Genomic DNA, 6,118 nt, shown 5'->3' with positions numbered 1-6,118 from the left:
GTGATGGACGGATCACCAGGAAGTGCATCGATGATCCTCCTGCAATCAGTATTGCAGTTGCTTTGGGCCAGGTGCTTAAGTAATAGCTTCCTAGACTCGGGATCACCGACCTGTTTTTCCACTGCAGCAGTCAGCCTTCCTGCAAAATGCAGAAAAGGCTCATCAGCTCCTTGAACAATGGTTGCAAATGATTCCTGTGGAGCAGCCATCGCTATGGTCTGAACCAAAGCTGCCATGCCTACCTGTTGGCACTGCTCAAGCACCAAGGGCTCAAACCCAACTTGTCCATTGGCATTAGCATAATTTCCAATGCCCGGCTAGCTCAGTCGGTAGAGCATGAGACTCTTAATCTCAGGGTAGTGGGTTTAGGCCCCACGCTGGGCACCAGATATCACCGTGTGCCTAACCAATAATGACACACTTGGAGACAGAGGTCTGGGTTCATCAGAGCAAGCAGGGCAGGAGAGCCACCCTTTGTTTATTCTTCCTATTAAATACCTCTAGCAAGGTGACCATGGATTGGAGAGTGGGTATCCCCACGTCTTACCCACATTGGTCAAGGAGGCTGTCATTCAACCTCCCCTTCTCTTGGAGAAGGAATTCATAACAATGGCACTATTTACAAAACATGATCTTCTGTTTACATTAAGGAGCGTGAGAAGCTGCACACTTCTACTTTAGTATGAATGCTCAGCAAACTAGGAGATCTCAGGGCAACACCCCTGGCTGAAGCAGCTGCCCTGGCTGAACTGAAAGGTCCTTGCAGGTGGTGGCAGATGGCACAGAGAGGTCCCTGTCCCTGCTGACACACGCCAGGAGAGGGATGCAGCACTCATGGCAGTGATGCTGCCCACCAGAGTCAACTGCCTGTTACAGAGGTGTGGTTCAGTTTCCACAGACAAAAGCTTTGTCTTGTTCACAACCTGTGAGACAGGACAGACAAGTCACAACAGGTTTGGCAGATGCAGGGCAGGATCCTCACATGGCAGCAGCTCTAGTCTGTCTCCTTTGTTTTCATTTCCCTGTAAGAACTATTCCTGACATCTCTAACCAGCAGTATTTGTGAGATACCTCAAAGGTTTCCAGTGAAAGGATTTCAGGTGTTCTTGACGCTTCCCTCCATGCACATTCACTTGCTGCTTTCACAAAAATTTGTATTTTATTATAATGCAAATAACAAACCCCTTCAGATATTCATCTCTTCCCACTCACACTTCCTTTTTCACTGCCAATGATTTCTCTTTTATTGTCTGTTTTTTTTCAATTGAATTTTGATGCTCTGATAAGGAGCATCAAAGGTCTAGTAATGTGTCAGTGCCTGATTATTATGTCAGATTATGATTTTTAGAGTAAGTCTGTTTCTTTATGAAACCTGTAACATATTCTACAGCTTTAAAGACACTGCAGTTACTTAAGTGCTTTTAGCATTTCCTATTTTAAAATAAATATTTTGTTGGAATAATTTGTATATAAGCAAAATACGAGCATAAAATAAAAGCATAAAAATGTTCCTGTGATAAAGCAGCTGAATATTCAAGAATTTCATTAAATCTTTACATATTTCTTCAGTGAAATATGTCAGAACCTGTAAAAGGAGCACTGTCAAGGTTTGGATCGCCTGGCAAGGGTAGCACAGGGTTCTGTTATGGGTACTAGTGGAAGCAAACTCTTTTTCTTGTCCCTCCTCTCTATCCATTACAGATTGTATCAGCAAAATATCACATTTCCCACTGTGTTTGGTAATGGGTGCTGTAACACAGGACCTGCATAATCTGGAAAGTCTTTACCTTTTAAGGGATAATTATCTGGCAGCAAATAGGGTGCTCAGATTCAGGCTAGATTACCTGGATCTCCAGGAGAAGTCATCTTTGGGTTAAGGCACAGGCTGCACCTCATTTCTAGTCACAATCTTTGTTCTACTTGTAGTACTTTCATTATGGACACTAATCAGGAAATTATGAACACAAGCCTCAATTTGGAAGCAGAAACAAAACCACCCCAGATAATCTGAGATCTAAAGCTTCTGGTGGAAGGTCACTGGCATTTCAGCAGACTTGGTCTTCAGGATTGAAGAATTTAAAACACAGAATAAACAAAAAAACCAGGTATTTTCTAATTAGTTTCTTGCATCATCATTTTGTGGAATCAGTTCTCAGCAATATCCTTTAAGCTTTGTGCTCAGGGATTAAGTCAATATTAAGAATATGGTGACTCTATCAGAGATAAGATGTGGTATTTAACTGTAATGGTGCAATCAAGCTTTTCCAAAAAATTGTAAATGGCCCTTGACTAAATGAGGCTTATTCAACTGGATGAAATTTAATTTTTGTGTCAGTTGGCAGGATATTAACAAGCTTGAAGCCTTTTCTAATTCATCAACTTTTGGCAGAGGAGTGTTACTGAAAAGAGGGATTAAGTGCGCCAGCCCATGCAAATGGTGCTGAAGGGAAGAGTTTTACCTTAGAGCAGATCTGTAGCTTGTAAAACTCCTTGCAGGAGAAGTCTGCAAGAGAGGTGGGGGGTACTGACCCTCTCTCTGTTGATCAACATTGAATTATCTGGGGCAAGCATCCTTATTGCAGAAAAGTTAAAATGCCCCATAATACCCTAGTGAGGGAAGGAATGTCCCTGGCTGAAGTAAGAGTGGGGAATGTTAGTTCCCTGGTACATTGAAGGCAGATCCCACTTTCCCAATTCCCATGTCCCAAATGCCAAAGGGATTCCCACAGGCTGGTCCTGTAACTCTTTCAGAGACATAAAGCCACCTGTGCAGGAAAAGCCTGGGGTCCTGTGGCACATAAAAGTGTATTGATTTATCCAAATTGAGATGGAAGCCTCTTACACCAATATTCACCATTGTTTTTTCTACATGTACTGGTTAAAACAAGTAATTCCAGGCTGTGGCAAGTTGTACCACAGCACCAGGCAACTTTCTAATCTTCAACTATTTTTTTGCTACATGGAACACCTTGATTCTGGTATAATTAATATAGGAATTATATTTTTCCACTATCCTTTACTTCTACAGAGGTTTGGTATCATAACAATCTAAAACATAATCTCTGTGTTTACATTTTGTTCTGTGGTAAGTTTAAAATGTGATTTGAATACATGAGAGGCAATACAAGGTGGAATTAAGGAAATATAAATAATAAGAAAAATAATTGTTTCCATCTCACTATTCATTTTATTAGCTGCCAGCCTCTTTACACCACCATAAATGGTGTTTTATGGTTTTCCTCCCACTCGTATTTAAATTGACAAATATTTGTATTGTGCTTGCTGGCATCTATCACCGTGGAGGCCTAGCCAGAAAACAGACTGGGGACACAGATCTGGGTGCAACAGAGCAGCAGAGCAGAAGACCTGCCCCTTAGTTTATTTTCCATTATATACCTGTGGCAAGGTGACCATGGATTGGAAAAGGGTATCGCCACCTCTCCTGCCACATTGGTCCAGGAGGCTGTCATTCAACCTCCCCTTCTCTGGGAGAAGGAATTCATAACATTGCCAATATTTACAAAACATGGTCCTGTGTTTACAATTCACCAGCGTGAGAAACTGCACATTTCTCCTTTAATATGAACGCTCAGCAAACCAGGAAAATTCATGGCAACAGGCATCGTCTTATCACTCGTACATTTGTGTAAGTCCCATTTCTGTTGATTGGTCCTCACCCTGCTCTGAAAAGCAAGTATAAGCTGTTGTGGCTGCCAAGGCTGACCTTGAGTGTAATTTAAATATAATTTCTGAGCACTGAAAGCAGGAGGTGTTTGCACATTTTGGAGAAAGGCCAGTGTCCCGCTGTGGAAGAGGCGGCACGGTGCAGAGGGGTGGGAAAGCTCCTGTACAGGAAATCAGAGCCTCCCTCCACAGCAGCCTTTGCTTTCAGCATGCAGATGGTATTTATTCTGATTGAAAGCTTCCCATGAGAAGGAAACCCAAGATGCCTGACTAGTCCTGTCAATCCTCCTTGCTGTTTCCTTCTCCACCCTGTGTTCTGCTTTAGACCATTCATGCCTATGTGGTCTTTTTTCCCTACTGTGCAGTGCATTACAGGTTGTGCACAGACTGTGATATTCACTGTGTACTACTTTTTCCCTTCATATTATATGGCAACCTTTTATTGATTGTGGAGTTTGTCACAGTCCTGCTATGTTAGGTCCATTAAATTTTTGTGGTTGCCTTTGTAAACTGAGGACCTAACTTTTCACATGGTGTTTGGACTACTATTTATCTAAAAATGTAGATTATACTTAGTTTATTTCAGGACCATTAAGGAAATAATAACCTGTTCTGTGTGATGCATTTTTTTCCTTATGGATTCCTTTGACTCCAGTGTCCCCTGTGTTTTCCCTACTGACAGCATGCAGGAATACCTCCAGAAAATGAAAATAAGTGAGATGCTTTCTCCCCGTTTTGCTTGTTCCAGCAAACATTCACTTAGCCGAGTTAACGAAGAGCTCAGCAGCCACACAAGGCTTGTTTATGTTGTTATGGGCTGTCTGTGTAATCACTTCCAGAGCCAACAGAAACCTAAAGGAAAAAAATTGCCAAGCTGCAGCTGGAGCACTGCAAACAATCCATGGCATTTGGTGAAAGTTTAAATTAACATATGTTATAGCAGACAGCAAGCAAACAGCTGGGGAATATGACAGCTGTTATCCATAAATAATGTGATGTTATCAGCACCTATATTTATATGAAATTTTACTGGGTAAAGATGCAAATCAGTGTTTCACTACTTAACAACGTGAGTGCTCTGTAGGAAGAGCCCTGGCTGTCTCCAGCCCATGCCACGTGCTGCACAGTCAGCCTCAGGTCCTCCCAAGCTGCCACCTGAAACCCAAGGTCTGGGCTCTTAAGCAGTGAAGAGTTTCCAGATTTGCAGAAAGGTTTTCTCTCTACTGATGTAAAAGGGCTGAAACTATATTTTTTGTTGATCAGCGTTTGCCTTGTTGGGCTCCAGATTGATGAGTGGTTGGTGTTGGTTTTTAGTGTTTGTATCACCTTCTAAAATTGAGCATTTTACTCTTTAGACAGAATATTTTCTAGCTGTTGCATCTTAATTTTTGTCATTCTTTCTCCCTCTACAGAAAGATACAGACTTGGCACCTGTGTTTAAAATATCTGTTAAGTATACAACAGAAAACTCACTCCTGCCATAATTCTCTTAACCAGGTGGGAAAAGGGGCTTCTCTGTGCTTCAGAATTGAATCTCTCTGGCTCAGAGTTCATGTTAAAATAATCACAAGAGAGAAGATTTAGGATTTGACTGTTCAGCTCCTTATAGAGGTGTAACAAATGAGATTAACTGTTGATTATGGATGGTTACTGAATATTATCTGGTTTTATAGTCAACATTAATACAAAGGTTTCATATTAGTTTTTTCCAAGTTTTCTATCTAACATCTGTTCACTTAAAAATTCTCCTGGGCAACGATATGAATTATAATTGATATTTTCCCAAACTGATCAGACATGTACAAGTAGTTCAAAGAAAATTTCTGTCACATCAGCTGTCCAAGTGGGTATTTTTCATTAGAGTGGAGAGAAATGTGGCTTTTACCATCTAAGGAGAATTGACAATCTTGCTCAGGAAAATAGTAGTTTCTTTGTAAAACTGGATAGTTATTTATGTATTTTAAGTACAAAGGATCCTATTGGCAATTGCTTATGCTAAGGAAAATATTCACAGGGAATATGTAGAGCTTAAAAGCAAACTGATGAATGAAAAATGGTCATTTTATCATCAGCACACTTGGCATATTGCTTTTAAATAGCTGTAATACAGATAGAAGATACATTAAGAAAGCTATTTAATTCAGGCACTTTGCCAAGAATAGGCAATGCTGTTGTTTACAGTTTACTAATACTGAATAGGGTGAAATTATATTCAATTTTAGTATCTGGAGAAAACATGGCTTACTGAAAGGTCAGACATTTGAAAGGCTACCCAGATTCTACAAAATGCAGGAGCTGAGGGGGTGATCTAGAGAAGCACAGAAAAAGTATCAGAAGAGAATCAAACCAAAAGAAAGCTGATCTGAAACGTTTATCCTCTCTAATTGCTGTATCACATTCCTTGCAATGCAAATTGTTATCTGTGCTGACTCTC

The 6,118-nt window shown here is 40.7% G+C and overlaps 1 non-coding gene across 1 annotated transcript; it reads left to right on the top strand.

The window, feature by feature from the left end:
* The first annotated feature begins 311 nt into the window (after positions 1-311).
* On the top strand, positions 312-384 carry TRNAK-CUU (transfer RNA lysine (anticodon CUU)). Its single transcript has one exon. It is a non-coding gene; the product is annotated as a tRNA-Lys (tRNA).
* The last annotated feature ends 5,734 nt before the right edge of the window (positions 385-6,118 follow it).

Source organism: Prinia subflava, chromosome 6 (genome assembly GCF_021018805.1).
Source record: "Prinia subflava isolate CZ2003 ecotype Zambia chromosome 6, Cam_Psub_1.2, whole genome shotgun sequence".
Classification (NCBI taxonomy): Eukaryota; Metazoa; Chordata; class Aves; order Passeriformes; family Cisticolidae; genus Prinia; species Prinia subflava.
This window is presented reverse-complemented; position numbering and strand designations above follow the sequence as displayed.